The sequence below is a fragment of the Mesoplodon bidens genome (genome assembly GCF_964165515.1).
Source record: "Mesoplodon bidens genome assembly, chromosome: 14".
In the NCBI taxonomy this organism is placed as follows: Eukaryota; Metazoa; Chordata; class Mammalia; order Artiodactyla; family Ziphiidae; genus Mesoplodon; species Mesoplodon bidens.
The window spans coordinates 35,329,847-35,339,062 of NC_138170.1; positions in this window are offsets into that span (position 1 = coordinate 35,329,847).

Here is a 9,216-nt window from a genome sequence, read left to right on the forward strand (position 1 = left end):
AATTCATTCTGTACACACAAATAATAATTACAGTAGTTACATTGAAATGATTATCCTACACTTGCAAATTCTAGATAGTCAGTCAACACACCCTCAAGAGGTATTATTCCATTTTTTTCATTTGGGAGCCTAGGAGGTATTTAATTCTCACTTCCTAGCAAGGCCAAAGAATATTTCTGATTTCAGGGTAAACTTTTCATCTGTTCTCAGTGCTACTGTAGTTACGAATGTGAAATCAATTAAATGATGCATGTCAGCAAAAAACAGCTCTTTAATGCAGGCACAGATGAAACAGATTCCAACATGGGTCTGAGAGTAATAAATAAACTAATAAAAAAGGAAACCAGGGAGCAACTTTGATGGAAGTAAGCTGTTTGCCTTTGCCCTGGAAAGTTTATAGTGTTTTAAACAATTGTAAACATGTCAGTATACATGGATACTGTTTCCATAGCAGCATAGCCACAGTTAAGAGTTTCTCCAAACATACCCAAAAGGAAACTAAAAATAGCTTGTCTTCAATATCAAAATACGTACATATACATATTCAGACAACAGTACACAAAGTAATGTGTAATTAGAAGTTCTGCAGACACCAACCTTTCACAAAAGCACATCGCAGGTGACTTTAAAAACCAGTGAGTTCAGTATGTATAGGAATGGGAGAGAGACCAAAGAGTCCAAGAGAGGGAAAGATGCCACCTTGAACTCTGAGATCAGAGGCTCGTGACCCCAAATGCCTCCAACCGTTGCTTTTTCTGCTCCACCTGACACTTCCCTGGCCCCCAAGGGCCCTTGTGTCCTATTTACCTTTGGCTCCTATAAAACTGGGGTTGAGTGTATGATACATATTATTATCTCCATTTATTGCAGTAGCCTCTCATCTTCTTAAGTTTTCTAGCCAATATATTTCATCCTCTCAATAGAGATTGAACAGTAGCTGCATTTTAAAGAATAATGTAAGACCAAATGCCACACTTTCCCATTGAACTTACTTCAACTGACATATAGAGACAGGAATAGTGATTCCAAAATGAAGACAGTGTGTCAGTATACTTTTCACAGCTTTGCTGTTTGTACTTTTTATTTATAGTATGTCCAAGAATTACAAGTATTTTAAAAACATCATCTAGTGGGAAATATTCTTGCTAGGGTATATGCAATTTGTCATCTAAGCTGGGACACTTTTGAGAGTGAAAGAGAGTATTGTTTATAATTACATTGGGGAAACAGGTGTAAACCAAGACTGCCTCAGGTAGGCCCAGACAAATGGTCACATAATATTACACCCAAGAGTATAAGCATCTTGAGGGCAGGGATGAGGTTTATTTATTTTTGTACTTCAGCACCTACTGCAGTGCTTTATACCTAGAAAGAACTCAATAAATTCTTATTAAGTGAATGACTTTTGTCATTGGATTATATTCTGTAAAACTTTAAAAAGTATTTTTATACATAATACTAAGCTGGGCATATTTCTTTTTTTTAGTCCACAGTCTATGTGTTAGGGTTAAACAAAATCCAACATAGCTCTGCAGGTGAATCTTCCTTCTCCATCATCCAATCTTCTCCTTGAAAGTAAAAAGGATAAAACTGGAAAAGTAAAATATACCTATGAGTCATAAAAAGTAATTCTATCAGTGTGGGATGATTTATGAAAGCACTGAAGGAGGTTTAGAGTATGGATTCAGATAAGAAGCAATTTCATACTCTACAATGGTTATTATCCTGGTTTCATTTTCTCTGCCAAGAATGTTGGCCACTAGGGAGAAATACAGAACAAGTATCAAATGAGTACACTCCAACTAGGACGGATGCTGTTTGTCTTTCACAATGAGGAGTTGGGAGGAGTACTAGCCATTGGTGAATTCCCAGGAGTAATGGTAAGAGCCTCTTCACCTTCTGCCAGGATCTCCCAGGAACACAGGGAATGTCTTACACAAGTCACTTTCCATTTGATGGACCCCCCAGTTCTTGGTTTATAAGCTGCATGAAAGGATTGCTGTGGAAAATAATCATAATATTCAAGAGAAGCATTTAGCAGTCTTCCTGTGAAAAGCACTGTAAGTCTCCCTACCCTTCCATGGAGAGGTAGCAGAGTTTGGGAGGCAATAGGGCCTACCTTTGGGACCTCAGGATCTCAGACTCTGCAGTCTTACTGTTTGTGTTTGCAAGCCAGATTATCCTATGGAATGTTGCCTAAACTTTTTGGGCTCCGGTTTCTTCATCTTTCAAAGAAGGAAAATTATAATTGTACCTTCTTAAAGGGTTATTTGTGAGGGTTAAACAATATTCATGTAAAACACCTAGAACATAAATGTCAGCTATTGTTTCTATCCAGCTCTATGTTTCTTTGGCCATTTGGCAAGGGTTCTACTGGAAAAAAAAGTTAAAGGCACAAATTATGCTTTTATGTTTCTAATCCAAAGAAACCCAAATGTGTGTACCTAGTGCCAGAAGGAATCTTTGAGGACTAGGCCACTTACAGACTCGATCCACATCCTATTCTCATCTCTCTCCCCAGAATTTGCTTGTTAACACTAGGGGGACTTTGTATTTTATTATTATTATTATTATTATTATTAACTAAATTCCATCAAACCCAAGCCAGTTTGTGTGCTGGACCATAACCAACCACTCCATTTCAGGGAAAGCTGAAAGCCTGCACCTAAAGAATGATATTTCTTCTTTAATATCTAATTTACAAGCTAGAAAAACTGCAGAGAAGTGAGCTTCTTTACAGAATTATGTAAGGCTTTATATTTAATGAATTTCTGATGCCTGAGTGGAGGGGTGTGGGAAATGGGCTCTTTATATTAATCAAGCCATGTTGTTATCTATGGAGAGTATGCCAGTTGGTTAAATAGAGCCAAATTCTGTTCTGTCAGATAATTATGGAATTTGACATTCATAGAGGTTCTCTTTTAATTCTGGGAATAAGAAATCTACAAACTCATTAAATTATGAAATGTTTCAACCCTGTTATCCTAATACAATTACCCCATGGACTATACTACCACAGGAGGTCTTTGGGACAGCTTCTGATGTTTAGAAAGACTCAACAATAGGAATTCTATTCATATAAAAACCACCACAGTGTGGTTTAAGAAATGAAATGAACATATATCCATCTGATTTATAGTTACAGTTAATGATTCTAAGGAAGGATACTGGTACTCACACTCAGCACAGAGTCTTTTATCCAACAAATCTATACTGGTATTCAGAGTGCAGAAGGGCAGGGAATTCCCTGGCAGTGCAGTGGTTAGGTCTCTGTGCTTTCATTGCCGGGGCCGGGTTTGATCCCTGGTCAGGGATCTAAGATCCCGCAAGCTGAGCGGCCCAGCCAAAAAAAAAAAAAAAAAATTCTAAGTGAAGAAGGGCAGAGGAAACAGGATCCAAACCTGCTTAAGAATATCTGGGGGCAGGAGAATTGGCCACAATATCTGTCTGTTCCTTTTGAATAGTAATAGCAACAATTCATCTATCTAGCAGTGTTACCATTTATTGCTTCCTTAGCCACATTAAGGGGAATCTAATTATTTCCCACAAAATAGGAGTTTCTGATGAAACTTTTATTTTTCAATGAATTTAATAAACTGTGAAGGTCTAAATTGCACCTAGATTTTCTTAGAGTCTTTAGAAACCCTGACTTCTTCATATCCTCCCTGAAATGTTCACATGCTAATGAATGGAACCAGCATAGTGGAGTGGAAGTTGTCAGGGCTGGGAGTTGGAGAGATAGAACTCCTGTCACAGTTCTGTGATTTATTAGCTATGAACTTGGGCAAGTCATTTGGCAGTGAAATATTGTTGGAGAACAGGAAATTAACGTAATCTCAAAATGTTATCCCACAGAGTATTTCTTAATACTCTTTAGGAAGAAGGGTGCCTGTACAATGAAGAAATCTGTCAGACACCAGCTTAACCTAGTGATTAAACTTAACATCTCCAATAATGGGCAAACTGACATTATGTGGCCCCATTCCAAGCCCTTAGCAGACATCATTAATGGTTCTCAGCATGGTTTCCCATGAAGCCAGGGCACAGACTCAGAATCTCTCTCAAGACCATTGGCATCATCCCGGAGAAGGTGTTTGAGAACCTCAACAGGGTGCTGATGCTGTCCTGCAAGTACTGGACATAGCATGAAGTGCTACTACCTCTGTAGTATTGGGGACCTCCAGGACATCTCCCAGGTGGCTCTGAGAGCCTCAGTAGATGAAGGATTAAAGATCCTGGGGCCTTGCAAATGGGACAGTCGAGATGTCAGACAGCTCTACCGTCTGGGGAGAAAATTGTGTGTATGCTTGTTTAATCCAAAAGAAAAAAAAGAAAGGGCTGTTATCAGTTGGTCAGGGCTGCCAAGTGAGATACAACTTATTTGCTATCAGATTATTTATGGTAACTGAGGTATCACATTTGAAGCCACTTCGTTGATTAGGGTCACACTTTCATATCCTAAAGAAAGAAAATTTGCTGTGGGGAAAGTGGGCTCTGCCCTCACTCGGGCTTCAAAATTGTTCTCCAAAATTAAAATGTATTCATCTGAATACTCCCAATGGTGGCAAGTAGACATCTTTAGAGACTGAATTTGTGCTTCAATGTCACCTTTCCCATCTAACAAACTGTTTTCTTGTTATTGCTCTAGCTCAGCCCCTTATCTGTTTCCTTTATACCACTTATCCCAACTGGCAAGTATTTTTAAAATTTGTTTGTTAGCATGTTGCTGTGGGGATGGATTTGGTCTGTCTTCCCTGTTATAACGTCAGCTCCAACACAGCAGGGACTATTTCTGTCTTGTGCATCGCTGAATCCTCAACTTTTAACATATAGCCTGGCACACAGGACACTGAATGGATATTTACTGATTAAATGAATCAATGGGTAAATGAATAGATTTGTTTTTTTTTTTAAATATCCCAAGTTATTTAGAGTTAAGTCTGTGGGGAAGCAAAACAAATAATCAACCCTCCATGTTATGGCTAAAAATTGAGGTGACATGCTAAGTATTTAGTCCTAAGTGGTTCACAAACCCTAACCCTGGCTCTAAAGGCAACACTAAAACAAAAAATTCCAAAGTGCTTTGAGCAGTACTTTGCTAGGATAAGTATGTGTCTTCCAATATGACTCTTTGAAGGATAAAAAGTAATTTGAATGTATAAGTTGTGTCATTTTTTTAAACATCTTAATTGGAGTATAATTGCTTTACAATGCTGTGTTAGTTTCTGCTGTATAACAAAGTGAATCAGCTATACATATACATATATCCCCATATCCCCTCCCTCTTCAGCCTCCCTCCCACCCGCCCTTTCCCACCCCTCTAGGTGGTCACAAAGCACCGATCTGATCTCCCTCTGCTATGCGGCTGCTTCCCACTAGCTAGTTGTGTCATTTTTTAAAACAAGTTTTATTCATTGCCTCGGAGTCCTACATACCTTGAATATCTTACACAACACATGGAAAGGAATGTTCTCTCTATAACCCTTGCTTTAGAGAACTCTCTGGTTGTCAGCTGAAGCTTATGAACAAAGTGTTCTTTCAGTGCTGAGCAAGACCACAGCTGAATAGCAGATCAGATTAACCAACGCCACCAAAGCTGTAATGACATCCTTAGAAACTTGAGAGTCCTCGCTGAAAGAACAAAGATCAATATTTAGTTTCTTATATGCCTTCTGGGCATTCCATCACTTTTATGGCCTCCTGTTCTGCCAGTTCTCTCATCTCGAACTTGACTTTGCTCTTCTGGGAAAATAGACTAGAAATAATAGTAATACAAATGTGAAAGCACTTTCAACAAAATACAAAGTTTGAATCACAATACTTGTGCTTTGTAAACACCAAGATTTGGCTTCTTTAAAAAAAATAAGTCTTTTCCTGCTGTATTTTCAAACCGTTGTATTTTTTGGTATGAACCACATAGACTTTACTCTTTACTAACTACGTTTCAGGTGAAAGGAAGAAGCAAAAGTTACCTACTTATTTTATATTCCTTTAATACACTGAAGCCTGTAATACTAAGCAATGCACAGTCTAACTCTTGGTTTCAACTATTCCCAGATATAGATTTTACACACTGTTGCCAAGGCTTCAACTCACACAATACGCCAACCTCCCAATTTTCACACACTTATTTTAACTTTTTAATAAAACAGAGAAGAAATTAAGACTAGTTTTGGAATAAGACTAGTTTTGCCCACCAAAATATTTTGGAATTGGAGCTGATGGTGTAATCTGGGAGTGTTGCTGGTGGGGGTAATGTGATATAATACCCTGTGTAGTGAGGAGCTAAGCCCAGTCCTAGTCACCATACACCTTTTCTGATTACAATACATCCATTAACATGGCCAAGAGGCTACCAAGTTAAGAAATAGCAAAAGACAAAGTAAGAATGGAAGTTATCTGCCAAACAGAGTATGTTAATGAATGACCAGTATGACTTGAGCAAGACCATAGCCAGAGGATGGTGTCAGAGAGCCAACCAGATTTTTAAAAGAGCCGGGTAGCACATAGTACTGAGTAGGACAAACTTCCCATCCCGTGTTCCTATGATGGATGCAGTGAAGAGCGTGGAGAATGGCAGATTTAATGGTTGCAACTTAGACATCACTAAGGACCTTTATTCTCTAGTTTATGAATAATCGTTTTTATGTCTTTACTTTTTTCCCATAAACTTATTGTTTGTGGACATAAAGTCCATGGTCATAATAATGAGATAAACACACACACACACACACACACACATAGAAAATACCTGACAGATTTTTTTTCAACCTACTGGAGCATGATTTCATTTTTTTCTTATGACAAACTTCACTTTTATTTTTTTTAATTACTTCTTCTCAGGAGCCTAACCATCATGCTGAGCAAGAGAGATAAGAGTGCCCTGCTGGAGGTGCCTGGGGATTAGCTAGTTGGAGCCTCTGGGCATTTGTATCACTTGGGCTCCATCACAAGCTTTCCTTTCTGCCCTGTAGTTCCCACATCCCACCCCACACACCCACCCAACATGCCTATCTCCAAGGGCCCTGGAGCTCCTAAATGACCCTACCCCTTTCTTCCAGTACTCCCAAAAGAGTCCAGCCATGTAAAGGGTACAGCCTCATACAAAAACGAGAAGTGGAAATGTTTCTTTGTTTCTACTCTGTCTGCATCCTCCTGGTATCCCTCTCCTGTGGCATTCCATCAGGGAGGAGGGGGCAGGCAGAGGCAGGTGGTTCTAGGATTGCAGGAACATAGGAACCTTTGTGGGATCATCTCTTTCTTTGGGCCTCAATCCACCTCCCAGCAACAGTTCCATTACGGAAGGAGGATGATGAATTTTGGGTGATCTCGTAACAATTTCAGCCACACAAAATTTCAAGCTCCTTAGACCCACTGAAACTGAAATTGGAATGGCCTCAAAATATTCAGGATCTCATGGTTTGCTTTTATTTTTGTTGTTGTTGTTGATACAGATTCTACTGATTCAAATGACAAGGCATCAGCTACTCAGAAGATTGCTGTGTTCCTTGTCTGATAGTCTACCCCATCTTTCATGTTCCAAAGACCAAGTATGTAATTTTATTTCTTGATAGTTCAGAAGAAAAACATTAGTAATGATTATCACAGGTTGCCTATTAATTTTTCCCTTTCCACCTTGGAGTTATGCAACCACTAACACAGTTGTGTTTGTCTCCAAACCCCTGAATTTGCACATGCAGTCATTTAGTTGCTTAACTACTCAAGTGGATAGAACAACAATTAGTCATTTACAAGCACAGATTTGTGAGTAGGAAGTGGGGCCTCACCAAAATTAGGGATGCAAATATATAGATTAGAATTGAAAATTGGCCTCAATGATCACAAATATCTAGGTAGAAGTATGTAGTTGCTTCTGCAGTCAACTAATAACCTCTTTAGCACCTAATCCCCTAACTGACTGCCACCAACTCCCTAGCACAGGCCTCTACTTCAGCCATCTCTAACCTTCTGATAGTGGCCCAGATGCACAGGATATGGCCAGGAGCCCATTTGCAGCCATAGCCCAGGGCTCCCAGAGAGTCACAGTCTGTCTTTCACCTTAGTGGTTTGTATACAGTTCTTCTCTCCCCTTCTAGATAATAGATTCCTTGAAAGCAGGATCCATGTCCTGCTTTTCTTTCTATGTCCCATAACACTTCCCTGACACATAATCATTGCTTAGTATTTACTTGTTGATTTGAATTAGGTCAAGTCACAGATGAATCTGGGCCCAAACCTGCAACTGAGGCCACATTCAGATGGTGCTTTCACTAATTAAGATGCTGGACACCCACGCTGGATTTGCTAGGTCGGGTGCCTCCAGACTACTAATCCCCTCCCTGGATACCCTCCACTTCTGTCTTCCTTTTCACCAAAGATGCTGATGTCATTGGACCTTGCTTCTACAGCATCACATACTAGAAGAGGAACTCGAGAAGGAAAGGGAAATCTTTGTCCAGACCTCACCCTTAGCTTCCTTGTTTCCTTTCTTGGTTTCCATGTTGGTCATGTGGCAACCATAGGAAAATGTTTTGGAGCTCACTGAGGTTCCTGAAAATGTGGAGAAACTCTCATAAACCTATAGGCCTCCTCTGTAGTTTCTCCTTAGCTTCATATTCAGAAGCCAAAAAGTTCACTTTGTTTCCTTCAGTTCTTCAGAAAACTGGAGCCTAAACCCAGACAGACCTATAAGATTCCTCTACTGTGAGACTTTACAGATCCCAGTAGTATCTAGGAGAAAAACAGAATCTTGAACTTACAGCAAAGGAAGAGGAAGGAACAGCCAGGACACCCATCTGGATCTCACTCCTCAGTACAGAATAAGCAGGCTCAAGTCGGGTACCTCTAATGTCTTTTCCAGGATAGGAAGTAGGAGTCACTAATATGGCACACAGTGGCCATCATAATGGAGCCACCATCACCAGTTGGCAGAGGTGGGGTTTTCAACCCAAGCTTCTGTGTACTAGAACAATCACATTTAGCTTCAGTTTCACATTATCCACTAATGTTTGTAATGCCCTCTAGTTATTTCTGTCTTTTCATTTAAAAAATCAAGAGTCATGCATTAGAGGGGTTGTGAGGAAGTAAGACTCCTTCACATCAGCTCCCAGCAGGGGCCACCCAGAGGGAGCAGCTAGAGGCCAGGGATCCCACTGCTTACTTACAGTGGTGAAAGCAGGGGCCCAAGGAGGAGATAAAGGCTTAGGGGTAAGGTGG